At 37.0% G+C, this 15,054-nt stretch overlaps 2 long non-coding RNA genes across 2 annotated transcripts in view; one reads left to right on the forward strand and one right to left on the reverse strand.

Annotated features, from left to right (window-relative positions):
• LOC137574986 (uncharacterized) overlaps positions 1 to 15,054 on the forward strand; it is an 81,817-nt gene that overhangs the window by 12,707 nt on the left and 54,056 nt on the right. The window lies entirely within an intron of this gene.
• LOC137574985 (uncharacterized) lies at positions 7,774 to 9,817 on the reverse strand. The gene is made up of 3 exons (XR_011032103.1): positions 9,681 to 9,817; positions 9,461 to 9,610; positions 7,774 to 9,401 (listed from the first exon to the last, which is right to left on the reverse strand). It is a non-coding gene; the product is annotated as an uncharacterized lncRNA (long non-coding RNA).

Raw genomic sequence — 15,054 nt, forward strand, 5'->3', positions numbered from 1 at the left:
GGTTTTGTAGCGTTTTGGCAATTCCGCAGAATTATAAAATTCGAAGCAGAATGAGCGACAAACAATGTGTATTTCGTAAAATCGATCTTGTAGCTTTGCAGCACATAAACATATCCATTGAATTACAAAATTTACACATACACATGTGTATCTGCATACATGTATATACATATGTGGTTCCAATTACCAATGCACTTAAGACACAGCATGTATGTTTTATGTATGTATGATGATTTCTGGGAACAGGAAAGAGTCGATGCCACGACTTCTTTCCTGGGTTTCGTTCTCAAATTTAGTGACCAGGGTGTTTGGTTGGTAACTAGCGCGTTCAAAAGGGAAAACAAACGAAATTGAATTGTAAATTGAAAGCGCGGATAGGTGCAAAAAACAGGAACAAATTAAAAACTAAGCAGCGAAACAACAAAATAATATGAGCGTTTTTTAATGTTTTGATAACAATAAGAATATAACTTTAAATAACGTGATGATATTTAATATTAAGAGTGAAAAACAGTTGTTCAGCGACAGTGCAAAAGAAACAAGACCAACTTTGATGAGAGACAATAATCATGGTGGCACAAATAGTTTTGGCTCAAAGTTAAAAACAGTGCAGAAAACCTGGCGAACAGTATTATGCATAGCATTGAGACAGCCTGCAACGCTAGCATGACACGACGAAAACTTTTTAAACGCCCCTATGCGGCTGTACATTGGTGGTGCGACAATATAGCGACAGCCAGACGAGCGTGTTTCCGTGCGCGGCGACTATTTCAGCGTTCAAGAGGTACAGAAAGTTTTGAATCTCTAAGGCTTGAATACCACAGCAAACGGCTGGAACTAAAGCATGCAATCAAAAATAGCAAAAGAGAATGCTTCCTGCGTCTTTGCGATTCTGCCGAGCACGATCCCTGGGGAAAGGCATACCAGACCGTGGTCAAACGCGTTGATGTCGGGAAAACATCAATACCATCTGATGCAGCGAGCCTGAATCAAATCGTCAGCTCACTTTTCCCACAAAAACAGGTCCAGCTACCACTGGCAACTCGAAGCAGTGAGATAGAAATAACAGCGTGCACGAAAACAGAACTGTTGGAAATCGTCAACAAATTAAATAATAAGAAAGCTCCTGGACCCGACGGCATCCCGAACAGAGCTTTAAGGCTGGCAGTTAACCTGCACCCTGATGTGTTCATAAAAATGTACAATGCATGCCTGAGAGAAGGAACCTTTCCATCCAGATGGAAAAGGCAGAACCTGGTGCTCCTACCAAAACCCGGCAAGCCCCCCGGCGAAGCCTCATCGTATAGGCCTATCTGTCTTCTGGACACAGCAGGAAAAATATTGGAATCGCTCAAAGCGCGTAGGCTCAACAAGGCTATTGAGCAAGGAGGTGGACTTTCTCCTAACCAATACGGATTTAGAAAGGCAAGATCGACGATAGACGCGATAAGCACAGTTGTGGACACAGCCAGAGACGCCATATCTGGTAACAGACGGAAAGGGGGAACCAAACAATACTGTATGGTGGTGACGCTCGACATCAGAAACGCATTTAACTCGGCTGAATGGAGTCGTATAATGGGCAGTCTGGCTTCTTTCGGCGTTCAGGGTAATCTGCTGCATATAGTGGACAGCTACTTCACAAATAGGCGCCTCCGATACTCGACAGTGGACGGCTCGGAGGAATATAGCATCTCTGCTGGAGTACCACAGGGTTCAGTCCTGGGCCCTCTCCTGTGGAACTCCATGTACGACGGAGTCCTCAGACTAAATTTTGATCCGGGCACACGCATAGTCGGCTTTGTTGATGATATCGCGGTGGTGGTAACGGAAAAGGAGCTTGCAGTAGCGGAACAAAAATGCAACAACGCCATTGCAACTATTGGCCGGTGGCTGTCTGTTGCAGGACTTGAATTGGCAGCCCACAAGACTGAAGCCGTTTTAATTAGCAGCAGGAAGAAAGTCGAGACCGCCTCTATAGAAGTTGGTGGCAAAACCATCACATCTAAGAGGCCCATCAAATACCTAGGTGTAATGCTGGATACACGTCTCTGCTTCCGTGAGCACTTGGAATATACGTGCCAGAAGGCACTGAGCTCTGCACGCGCGCTGGCAAGGATAATGCTCAATACAAGAGGACCCAAACAAGAGAGAAGGCTGTTGTTAACTAGCGTGACAAAATCCATTTCCCTGTACGCTGCCCCTGTTTGGGCTAGTGCGCTACGGGTGAAAAGCTACAGGCGAGGGCTGGAATCGGTCTCCAATCAGCGATCTAGTGTACGAAGCAGACGCGATGTACAGAGCGCTACACTCCACACAACCGGTGGTTGAGCGATCGCCCTTAGCCAGTATACGGCAAGAAATACGAGGCGAACATGTGGCTCATGGCAGCAACGATGGACGGAATCTGCGAAGGGCCGTTGGACTTACTGCCTTATCCCAGACCTACAACAGTGGATAGGCAGAAGTCACGGGCAAGTTACGTTTTACCTGACGCAAATTCTGAGCGGCCATGGCTGCTTCAGAGCTTATCTAAAGCGTTTCGGGCACGAGGCATCCGACGAATGCACGTGGTGCGGAGCCGGCATCGTCGAGGACGCAAGGCACATAGTATTTCACTGCCCTCGATATGAAGCACGGAGACTCGAGTTGGAGTCCAGGATCGGCACGCGCATCACAATTGAGAACCTGGTGCCTCTGATGTTAGAAAACGATCGCGCATGGGAGGCAGTGTACGAGTTTGCGGCAGCCGTCATGTTCGAACAACGGCGACTAGAGAGGCCGAGAAGGGAGGTTTAGTTTAAAAGGTTTAGTTTAAACCGGCCGCTGCGAAGCAATACCTCGCGGTAGTCCCGCAGTAGCTTGTCACACCGCCAATAACTAACTATGTACATATATGAAGTAAATGAAATATTGGTTGTAAATAAAAAATGAATATAAAAAAAAAAAAAAAAAATGCATATACATACATACCCACATATATATATATAAATATATGTATATATATTAACACACATATATACATATATATTATATATATATATACATATTTATATACATATATGTTCTTTTCAAATATTTTGTAACAAACCTTTATTACGTTAATCCTCTTGATATTAAAGTGAACTTGATTCAGCACGTGAGAGCGATTCTAAATTCTTTGTTATATTTGGTGTCTTCTTCACATTTGGGGTAACTTTATTTAACAACGTGAATGTGATTCTAAATTTGTATGTCACTGTTATGGCAGCATTTGCATGTATGAATAGTATATTGTTATTAAAACTTGATGTCACGAAACTTTAAACTGAACTTCTAATTTTATCAACGTCTTTGCAACTCAAGCTCACTTTTGTAAATGAGCCTACAATAAAACGCTAATACTTATGAAAACTTCGTTTGCCAATTGCAGCACTGCTTAGAAGATTGATTTCACTAGAATTTGCCGCTTTTGCTGCTTCGTCTGCCCATCGCAGCTCAGCTATCTGATCAGTTTCGCCAGAGCGTCGTCCGATTAGTTGGTTTAGGCGAAGCCCTTTACACTAATTCAGCTGGCGCCCATGGGTATGCACACAAAAAAAGGTGGAACCTGCAGTTGCAAGCTTTGCCGTTCTTTTTTCGCTTCATGTAGTTTGAATTCTCAACTACTTTTAGCGTTGAAGATATGGTATGGCCATTACAATTGTGGATTCTTTAGCGAAGTCTGCTGATGATAGAACTTGGTGGTTCTTGAAATAGCTATACAGACAACCTGCTCACCTTTTGTGCTGCCTAGAATTTAAAATCTTACAAATAAATCAGTAAGATTGACCTGAAGCCCCGCTCAAACAAAGTTTTTTATTTTTTTTATTTTTTTTTTTTTTTTTGAGATTATTAACTTATGATTTCAGCCCATACTTTTATTAAAATATTTTTTTAAACTTATGATTGACCTCCAATTATCAGCAATTGATTCTGTAGGCCAATTTCTATGTGTATAACATGTACATGTATATATGAAAACACCGTGAGGTAAATATTGTGTGTTTTTTTTTTCTTTTTCAGCTAGTTGATCAGTTTTGCCAGAAATTGCTATCTTTTTAGCGTCGTCTGTTCAGCGTAGTTCTGCTAGCAGATCGATTTCGACCGAAACGCAATATTGTGGTTTTGTAGCGTTTTGGCAATTCCGCAGAATTATAAAATTCGAAGCAGAATGAGCGACAAACAATGTGTATTTCGTAAAATCGATCTTGTAGCTTTGCAGCACATAAACATATCCATTGAATTACAAAATTTACACATACACATGTGTATCTGCATACATGTATATACATATGTGGTTCCAATTACCAATGCACTTAAGACACAGCATGTATGTTTTATGTATGTATGATGATTTCTGGGAACAGGAAAGAGTCGATGCCACGACTTCTTTCCTGGGTTTCGTTCTCAAATTTAGTGACCAGGGTGTTTGGTTGGTAACTAGCGCGTTCAAAAGGGAAAACAAACGAAATTGAATTGTAAATTGAAAGCGCGGATAGGTGCAAAAAACAGGAACAAATTAAAAACTAAGCAGCGAAACAACAAAATAATATGAGCGTTTTTTAATGTTTTGATAACAATAAGAATATAACTTTAAATAACGTGATGATATTTAATATTAAGAGTGAAAAACAGTTGTTCAGCGACAGTGCAAAAGAAACAAGACCAACTTTGATGAGAGACAATAATCATGGTGGCACAAATAGTTTTGGCTCAAAGTTAAAAAATGTGCGTTTTTACTGTCGCAAGCTACAGTGAAAGAAACTGTCAATTAAAACGAATTATTGCCGTATATGTCAACTAAATTGGCTTTTTTACATATACTTGTTATATTCTCTTTATACGAATAGCACAAGTTAATGGCATATATCTCTCATTAGGAGTAATAATAAAAACAAAATGTGGATGTGAAATACCGATTCAATCTCCCACCATCCACCATCTCAAACTAAATTATTTTCCTAGCTACTTGGCCCTCTCCCATTTTATGTTCTCATTTTTAGTTCGAACGTTCAGGCTTTTGCCGAAGTTCTCTAGGGCTCCATGATTACGCTATCGCACACAGTAATTTATACAGTCAAGTCGGGACCCAGTTTTTTTAAACCTTTGAAAATATCTCGATCTAATATTACGGAGATTAGATAGCCTATATGTTAATTAGACCAGCCGGGCCTACTGGAGGCTGTAGAGATATTCACATAAGCAACGGATTTATCAATTAGACAATTAACAGCAGAGTAGAAAAAATACACAGCACAGTCCATATCACATCACTCAAATAGAAATCAACAATTAAAAGAGGAAATATGATTATTAGGAAAACTGAAATTAGTTTTACGGAAACATCAACGACGAGATACTGAGATGTTATTAAATGAATTAGAAACGGAATTGTAAGATATAATAACTTCAATGGTAGGGTGATAGGAATCTTCAGGCTTCACAAGGGGCTGTGTTTGAGATACTGAAATAACAGTGGCAAAACAAGGTCAAGGAGTATTGTAGTAGATTAAGTTAAGTATTCAACTGATATAGCGGACATTCAAGTATGCTTTCAAGAAAAATGTGTTGATACAAAGGAATCAAGAAAGAGAGATTATCATCAACCAGACAAGAAATATTAGGCAAGTTAAAACACCTAAAACCAGGGACCAAAAATAATAATTATTTCCAAAATATTTTTCGGAAAAATTATTGATATAATAATTTTTAGAAAAACCCTCAATTTCAATTCTTATTTTGGATTTTACAAATAAAACTCATAGAAATATTTATTTATTTTTCCATCAACACATAACTGTTCTTTTTGGTTTGGAACTTTTATAACAAAAAAAAAAAAACAGAGGGCCGGGGCTAACTTTGACCGCGTCAAAGTTTGTATACCCCTGCAAGTTTTTTGTTACTCTTTCCTTACCTATAGTCTTCACAGTGAAAAAACGTTTTAAACGTTTGCGAAACGGCATACATAGGAAAAAAACGAAGTTAATAATCGGAGTCACTGTTTTCCCGCGATTGTTTTTATGGGAGCTATAAGATATAGAGATATATAAAACTGACAAATGTTTAATTTGAAAGAAATCGCCTTAAAAGTAACAAAGTTATTGACAAGTCACTGTTTTTGACCGATCGTTCCTATTGGAGCTATATGATATAGTCGCCCGATTTTAATCAAATTTGGCAAAGTCGTTTATAAGTGTAATAAGCTTATTAATTATAGATATCACAACAATAGCTTTGAAAATAACGAAGTTATTGAGAAAAGTCACTGTTCGTGACTTTGGCTTTGTATGGGAGCTATGTATATGATATAGTGGTCCGATCCGGCTGAATCCGAGATACAACCCCTGAATGACATGCAAGCCTACATGAAAATTTCAATTCTGTAGCTCTAACAGTCTAGGAGGAGTTTGCGTTGATCCAGACGGACGGGCAGACGGACGGACGGACTTGGCTATATGAACTCGTCTCGTCATGCTGATTAAAAATATATATACTTTATATGGTCGCCTTCATTCTATGCGTTGCACACTTCTGACCAAAATTTTAAAAAAGCGTATAAAAATTACATGAATGGAGTAGAGGTTTATTAGAGATTGAAATCATGCATGGGAATATTCGCTGCAGTGCAGGCTGCTAGAAAATGAATGTAAAGCAGAAATGAAAGAATGTCCGTTACAATTTACAAATGGGAGCATTCGAGAATAAAAAGAAATAGATAAACATACTGCGGTCTTTACATACACATGTAAACACTCCTTCTCAAAGCGAAGTTTATCTTAGAAAAAACTGCCTATTTTAATCCGAACATTTCTGTAAACTTTACATGTTTACGTTACATAAGTTTTTCGTTAAAATACTGAGGTCATACTATCTGTGGGAATGCATTTTATATCTATTACATTATCTTTATACATTTCCCTTACAAAATTATATTTTATTTCAAAACGTGAATGAAATTTAGCATCTTTAGCAAGACATTGTGCGCTCTGGCTGTCCCTATATATTAGCAGCTTCGCTATCGGCCCGAATCCTATCTCGTTGATCAGTTTTGTAATATATCGCTTCTTTGCAAAGAGCATTGGCTGCTGTATAAAGTGCTACGTACTCGGCATCCGTGCTACTAAGGACAACGAGATATTGCTTCTTCGATTCTTTTGACACCGCCGGTACAGCAATGAAAAATGGGCGACCTGTAAACAACTTAAAATTGTTGCTATCGCCCATTATTCATTAAATGTTCGTTCTCTTGTTCCTAATATTTAGTGATTATATAGAAAGGAAGGAGCGGCATGCATGTACAAGGGATGGGAATGAAGAAGAAAACGTAATGGAATGTATATTTGGAAGGTTTTGTATGTGCATTGATGGAAGAGTTTGGAACATGTATAAATGTATTAATATTGTAGGTATTGGTTAGCTGTTTTATTTTGCTGCATATTAGAAAGCTTAGTAGATATTACTTCTACTTAGGGATGGCAAAAAAAATAAATTAATCGATTATTGTATCATATGACTATTTTTTTCCTTGCGATTACTAATCGCGATTAATGGCAAAAAATGAAAATAATCGATTATTTTAACGATTATTTTCATAATTTTAATTTTTGTATGATTTTTACATTTTCTTATATATTTTATGGCTAAAATAGTAAAGAAAACAGAAAATGTTATTCATATATACTCAAAACTGTTTTGTAAGTAGTAAAACATTATAATTTTTATTTATTTAAAACAGAATTTAAGAACAGAAGTTTATTTAGATGTTCCGTAGTTAATCTGTTCCGTTTTTTTTGTTGCCGTATTTCCCGCTTTTGAAAACAGGCGCTCAGCTGGTACAGATGTACCAAGCAGAAAACAGTAGCGCTGTGCAACTGTATGCAATTTTGGGTATACCGATCTCATTTCCTCCCAGGCGTCAATGACGTTGCGCTTCAGCTCCAAAACAGGAGTTGAGGAAAAAGCTCAGCTCGTCTTGGATATCGGAATACTCCGCTTCTTTTTTGCGGCGCTTATGTGCCAACGATTTATGGTGGGCCCATAAGTCGAACTCCACTTCACTGCTAACTGAGCCATCACTAACACTGTCTTGGCTTTCATTTGCATGGGCTATAGTCGCCATTTCTCTCCGTATATTTTTCCATTACTGAAGCCAAGGCAAGAGCATATTGAAAATGGATTCTCTTGAAGCGGGGGTCTAGCAAAGTTGATGCAGCCAACAAAAACTACTGATACTGAAGCCAAGGCAAGAGCATATTGAAAATGGATTCTCTTGAAGCGGGGGTCTGGCAAAGTTGATGCAGTCAACAAAAACGACTGTTCCATTGCTCCAAAACGACGATCAAATTGAGCCAGTAAATTTGTTTTCAGATTATTGCCAGTGGTTGTATTGCAGATCACCTTCATTATTTGTTGGCGTCCACAATGAGCAATCGGTATGACCAGGCTCAATGTAGCATATTTTTCACTACTTATTTAAGTGGTCATAGCCTCTACTGGCTTAAGCAATGAAATCATTTCAACTATTTCGTTTTTTTCCTTGGTTGAAATCATTTCTGGAGATTCCGCAAAGTTTAATACTACTTGGCCAATGTAGTGTATTTATTTTAAAAAACGCTCCAGCATTTAAAATGCTGAGTTCCATCTAGTTTTGACATCTAAAGTTACTTTTAATGCTTTTCCTTCTGGGACTCCAGCAGATTGTTGTAGCTTTAGCAAATTCTTCGATTTTGTACTGCGTTTGAACCAAACTACAATACTCCGGCACTTGGCAATCACCTCCGCTGCTTGTGGAAACTCCAGTGCGTTCACACACACTAAGTTTAAAGTGTGCGCGAAGCAAGGGATGTGGCGCGATCTTCCAAAGCTGTCGTGCATTGATTTAACAATATTTGCACCATTATCTGTTACCACTGCCGTAATTTGGTCTTTTCCAATGGAAAAGCTCTCCAACGAAGCCATGAACACGTTAGAGATGTGATCTGCGGTGTGGGCTTCTGGTAATTTAAAAACTCCAACTGTGGCACTGATTTGCTTATTTTCAAATAAGCCATGTAGAGTAATTCCAATTACGCTGGTCAAATTTTTATCAGTCCATATGTCTGTGGTTAATGACAATCCTGACATTTGACGCACCATTTTTTTAAACTTGACAACCTCTACGTCATACATTTTAATTATTTCCGATTTAATGGTGTTGCGTGCAGGAACTTTTTAGTTTCTTAGTTATTTCGTCGTGCTTAGACCCCCCTAATGCAAAGCTATTTACATTTGCAAATGTTGTTTGGATTTTTGGTTTGCACAGGCTTTGTATCTTGCGCTGTTGACGTAGACGCAACCACCTCCTCTTCATCTTCAGTATCTTCAATACGTGTGATCGGTGTCTAGAAATAATCAAATTAAAATATTTATGTTTATTAAAAATATAAGCTGAAATACTAACCTTGACGTGTTTCAGTTTTAAATGCTGCAACATATTTGTTGTATTTTGGCAGTATTTTAATTGCTTCCCACACAAATTGCATTTCACTTCTTTGTTATTGACTTTGTTGAGTTCTTCCACACTTTACTTGCGTCGGCGCCATTTCTTTCGCTTTTAATTCGTAATGAAATAGTTTGCTGTATGAGCTTGGCTTGTAAAATTCGCGCTGAAATTCACTCACCTAAGCGATTATTTGATCGAATAATCGATTATTGAATAGATTAGTCAAATGTCATTAATCGATTATATTCAATCGCAAATTGAAACAAAATAATCAATTATTGTGTATCATATGATAAATTTTGCCATCACTACTTCTACTGATTCTCCGTCCACTGCTTTTGATAAATAAGCAATGATTTCAGCCATTGTCTGCTCATTATACCATACATCCATAGGGTGAAATGGTATATTAAAGTCACCAAAATGTATATATATTCTTGATCAGGATGAACAGCCGAGTCGATCTAGCCATGTCCGTCTGTCCGTCCGTATGAACACGCACATCTCGGAGATTATAAGAGCTAGAGCCACCAAATTTGGTGTGTATAATTGGAATTTTGGCCACGCCCCCTTACGCCTCCAGAAATCACATAAAACTATTTTTCTTAAAAAGTATAACAGCCAGAGACATCAAATTTGGTTTATATACTCGTTTAGTTAGCGCTCAGAAATTAATTGCTCAAACTTTTTGCCACGCCCCCTTACGCCCCCAGGAATCACATAAAACTGTTTTTCTTAAAAAGTGTAATAGCTAGAGACATCAAATTTGGTTTATATACTTGTTTAGTTAGCGCGCAGAAATTAATTGCTCAAACTTTTTGCCACGCCCACTTCCGCCACCGCAAATTAAACAAAACTGATTTTATCAAAAACTAACAAAACTAAAGTCACCAAATTTAGTAGAGTATATATATTTTCATATTTTGCCACGCCCACTTCCGCCTCCATAATTAAGAAAAAACCGATTTCCTCCTGTAGTTTTTCACTATCGCATTTAAGGACTAATTAATCTTATCTATTTCTACCAAACTACCAAATTTTATTGAAATCGGATTAGAAACATGCAAAATATGCGTATGAACGTATGTATGTTACAAAGCGGTCCACAAGGCCAGAATTGGCCGTTGGCTAGTGGCGGCGCTAGAGTGCTCGTGTGTTTGTAGAGTGAGCGAGATAACACTTAGTATGAAGCATGTAAAAACAATTAATTTGACATATGTAATTACATTTGGTTTTCGAAATTTGAAATATTTGTTTCACCTGGTGTATGGTATACCCAAGTCGACGAGTCGACTTACTTCCTTCATTTTTGATTGAACTCCTTGCAAGCCCTTTCAGTGCGCCCTTTAAATTTTTTAATAGAGTCAAAGAGTCTAGAAAACTTTAAAGATTTTGTGGCTTGACATCAAACTCTGGTATTGAAGATGTAGCTAGTCTGATAATTTCTGCTACTGCTGTGCCATTTCTGTTTTTATAATTATCGGGCTTTTTATATCGATTATTTCGCTTGTTTTTTTTTTCTGTGTTTCGATATCTTGGTTGTATAGATTCGTCTACCACTTTGAATTGACTGGGGTCAAAGTCCGCCCATTGGTTGGGACTTCCCGGATATTAATCTAAAAACCATGCTAATTTTCCTTCGTACTTATTTACTATGGTTACTATATATTTGTATTTTTTTACAATTATATCTACATATATGGATTTTTTTGCTGCATCTTTGTTAATGCAAGTATATGATTTAACAAATTTATTAAGAAATGCGGATATGTGTCCCGCAATTCAGTTCCACGTCATTTTTAATGGAAATTTATTTTTATAAATAAACTTACCATATAGTTGCTATTCCCATTCTGCGATGATGTTCCTTGATTACCTTAACTCTGATATATGGAAATTTTGTTAAAACGATGTCCAATATAAACTCAGCGGATATTGCTTTATACTGATCATCAAAACGATCAACATGCATGTAAGTAGGTAGACTGTTGCCTTGTTAGTGCAAGAACAGGTACAAGCCAAGCTTTTGAGAGGCGGCGTTAAAAAACTGATTACGCGGTAGAGAAGCTAAGCACAAAGAAGAGAGAACAAAAAAACTAGCACTGATGGTATGATTGGGGGAAGCAAAAAAATATTAAATGCACCAAACACTAAACACGAAAAAAAAAAACAATTAATTTGACAAATTATTTAAATAAAACACAAGGGTGTCATGCACAATTACGAGCCCCGACCATTATTAATTCGTACGGCAAGCTTTTTTACCCAAATGCAATGTTTAACTGACGATATTTTCAATACTATAGAAGATAGCACATGCAAACCACTTTTTTCTGAAAGATCCTTTTATTCTCTATTATATAACATAAAATGTTTGTTGTACTTCAATAACAACAACAATAATTTCATTAAATGCTCTGCTGAACTGTTAAAAAAAAAATTGACCAGTATTAATTCGTACGGTGCATTAGCTTAGCTTAGAATTGAAAGAAGATCAAAATAAAAACAAACAGTGTAACATAATCACTACCTAGTCATAATCTGGAAACAGTTATACCATGTGGAATGTGTGAAATGCTTTACCGCTTCATATTATTCAAAGTTTACCAAAAATGGTACGTGGTAAGCCGATTTCCAAAGAAATTCGCAGTTTAGCCGTAGATTTTTATAAATCTGGGAAGTCATTTGGTGAATTAGCCAAACAATTAAATCTGGCTAAATCGTCCGTTCAAGGAATAATAAAAATGTTTATGAAAAATGGCAGTATTGACAATAAAGTCGCAAATAGAGGCCGAAAATCAGTAATATCAGATCGTGATAAAAGAGCCCTAGCCACAATTGTGAAAGCTGATCGTCGCCAAAATTTAAGAAATTTGGCATTAGAGTGGTGTGAGAAAATCGGGAAAAGCGTTAAGCGTGAGTGGACTCGCCTGCAGTTGCGTAATATTGGATACAAGTTCTATAAAGTATGTATAGGGATTATCTATGCTACAAACTTAATATCTTAAATTACTCTTAGGCCAAGGAAAAACCATTGCTTACGCTTCGCCAAAAGAAGAAGCGTTTGCAATGGTGTCGGGAACGGATGAGTTGGACTCAAAGGCAATGGAATTCCATCATATTTAGCGATGAAGCTAAATTTGATGTGAGTGTCGGTGATGCGCGAAGGAGAGTCATTCGCAACAAAAGTGAAGCATACCATAAAGACTGCCTTAAAAGGACAGTTAAGTTCCCAGCGAGCGTAATGGTCTGGGGTTGTATGTCTGCCAAAGGCGTAGGCCAATTGCACTTTATTGATGGGATGGTCAACGCAGAAAAATACATTACCATATTAGAAGAAAGTCTGCTGCCATCAATACCAAAACTGGGTGACTGTGGTGAATACACCTTTCAACAGGATGGAGCATCATCTCATACTGCCAAAAAAACAAAAGCATGGTTGCAGAAAAAGGAAATTGGGGTTTTAGATTGGCCATCAAATAGTCCGGACCTAAGCCCAATCGAAAATATATGGGGAATAATGAAAAGAAATCTGAAAAATGAGCCGCAAAGAACCCTCTCTGACTTAAATCAAAATCACAGGAGATGTGCGACTCTATCTCAACCGAACAATGCCAGAATTTATTAAAATCTATGCCAAAGCGTTGTAAATGTGTTGTAAAGGCAAAAGGCGATGTTACCCAATATTAATTCTTAAAAAATCATATTGTATATACTTATTTCAAGCACCGTACGAATTAATACTGGTCAATTTTTTTTTATCAGTTCAGCAGAGCATTTAATGAAATTATTGTTGTTGTTGTTGTTATTGAAGTACAACAAACATTTTATGTTATATAATAGAGAATAAAAGGATCTTTCAGAAAAAAGTGGTTTGCATGTACTATCTTCTACAGTATTGAAAATATCGTCAGTTAAACATTGCATTTGGGTAAAAAAGCTTGCCGTACGAATTAATAGTGGTCGGGGCTCGTATAAATTGAGAGAAACAATAAATATTAATAAAAAATCAGAAGCTATGAAAAACACGACCGTCACGTCAGAGTGCAGACTTTTTTTTTATACAAATTTAGAAAACCTTTTGCAGTATTGTATACAATGGAAAAATAGTAAAACAATTCAAATAATTTGCGTTTTCGAACCTTGAACCAATTCAAATATGGAATGGAATATTGCCGATACTCCCAAAGAATTACCTGGCACGCCTTGTTATTCGAATAAAAGCCAAACGAGAAATGAAGTAGTTAGGAATTGCGTGGGACGTTGCCGAAAGACTCAAGGAATGGCCTAGAACAGATTGTAATTTAAACAAAAACCACAAACGCGAAATGGAACTTTTTCTTTGTAATTATGTTAAGTATTTCTTGATGGTTTAAATGTTTTGGATTAAATATTCCTAGTCTTGTCAACTGCATTCATAATTCTATGTATTTTATAAAATGCTCTAAGTTGTACATTAGAATATGTCGGATAGTGTTGATTAAGTGACTAACAGGTGAAAGCCTACTAGTTAGTTCCAATTAATTGACAGTTGTATCAATTGTAGCCCTGGCATTACCTTTGCAGCGGCTACAGATTGGCACTTGGAATGTTGCTAGGAATGTTGAGTTTGCAGGATGCCAAGCATCTTTGCTCTAGCAACATATTTAGAAACAAATGTTGAGATCTGCCTTCGTTTCAAGTCTTATATAAAGAGGGGGCCTCGGGCTAGAGAGTCAATAAACCCCCCTGGGAACTGGTCAAACAGTTCTAGATAAAAGTAAAGCTGTGAAAGTGAAAAGACAAAAGTGAAAACTATAAAAGACATGAGTAAATCAAGTAACATTGTAAACGCTCCGACATATATTTAATTATTTGTCTGGATCTTGTTTAATAGTAAGGTTATTTAAGACTTTCATAATTTTAAGGTGCCGAAAAGATTTTTTTTTTATTATTTTTATACAGTTCATTTCGCGATTTCATTTTTCGACTAAATACTGAATGTGGCATATGATCTTATCTACTGCTTTACTAAGTTTACAGTTAAATAATGATATTTGAAATCTGAGGCTAAATCCATTGTTCCTGTTTTGAATACAAGATATCCATTAGGTGACTTTATGAGGTTAATTTCAATGCTTTTATTATGCGTCAATTGTACCATTGAAAAGAATAGAAATAGTAATGTTGGGATCTCTGAAATTAATAATAATTAATATTAATTAATAATAATAATTAAATTTGTATATTTACTTTGATGAGCTTTCTTTTTCTTTTTGAATTATGATTTGTAGGGTGTTGTTTGTCTACCTCGGTTTGTTTCAATAAAATGTATGTACATCGTCGACTTGGGAAATTTCTCCTGTTTTCATAAAGGGTGTTGTCGTTTTCGATCTAACTAAGGGGGCTTGTTTATACTATGTATTTATTTCAAAATCTGATCCATTCACATTTAATTTATCAATTTGTTTTGCTTTGTTAGCTTATGTATTATGAAGAGGTGTGGCTGCGTAGATAAAGATAACCGCTGGTGCTCTGTTTGTCGTTAGATGTTTAGTTTTATGATTATATGT

The sequence above is a fragment of the Drosophila tropicalis genome, unplaced genomic scaffold (genome assembly GCF_018151085.1).
Source record: "Drosophila tropicalis isolate 14030-0801.00 unplaced genomic scaffold, ASM1815108v1 contig_527, whole genome shotgun sequence".
Classification (NCBI taxonomy): Eukaryota; Metazoa; Arthropoda; class Insecta; order Diptera; family Drosophilidae; genus Drosophila; species Drosophila tropicalis.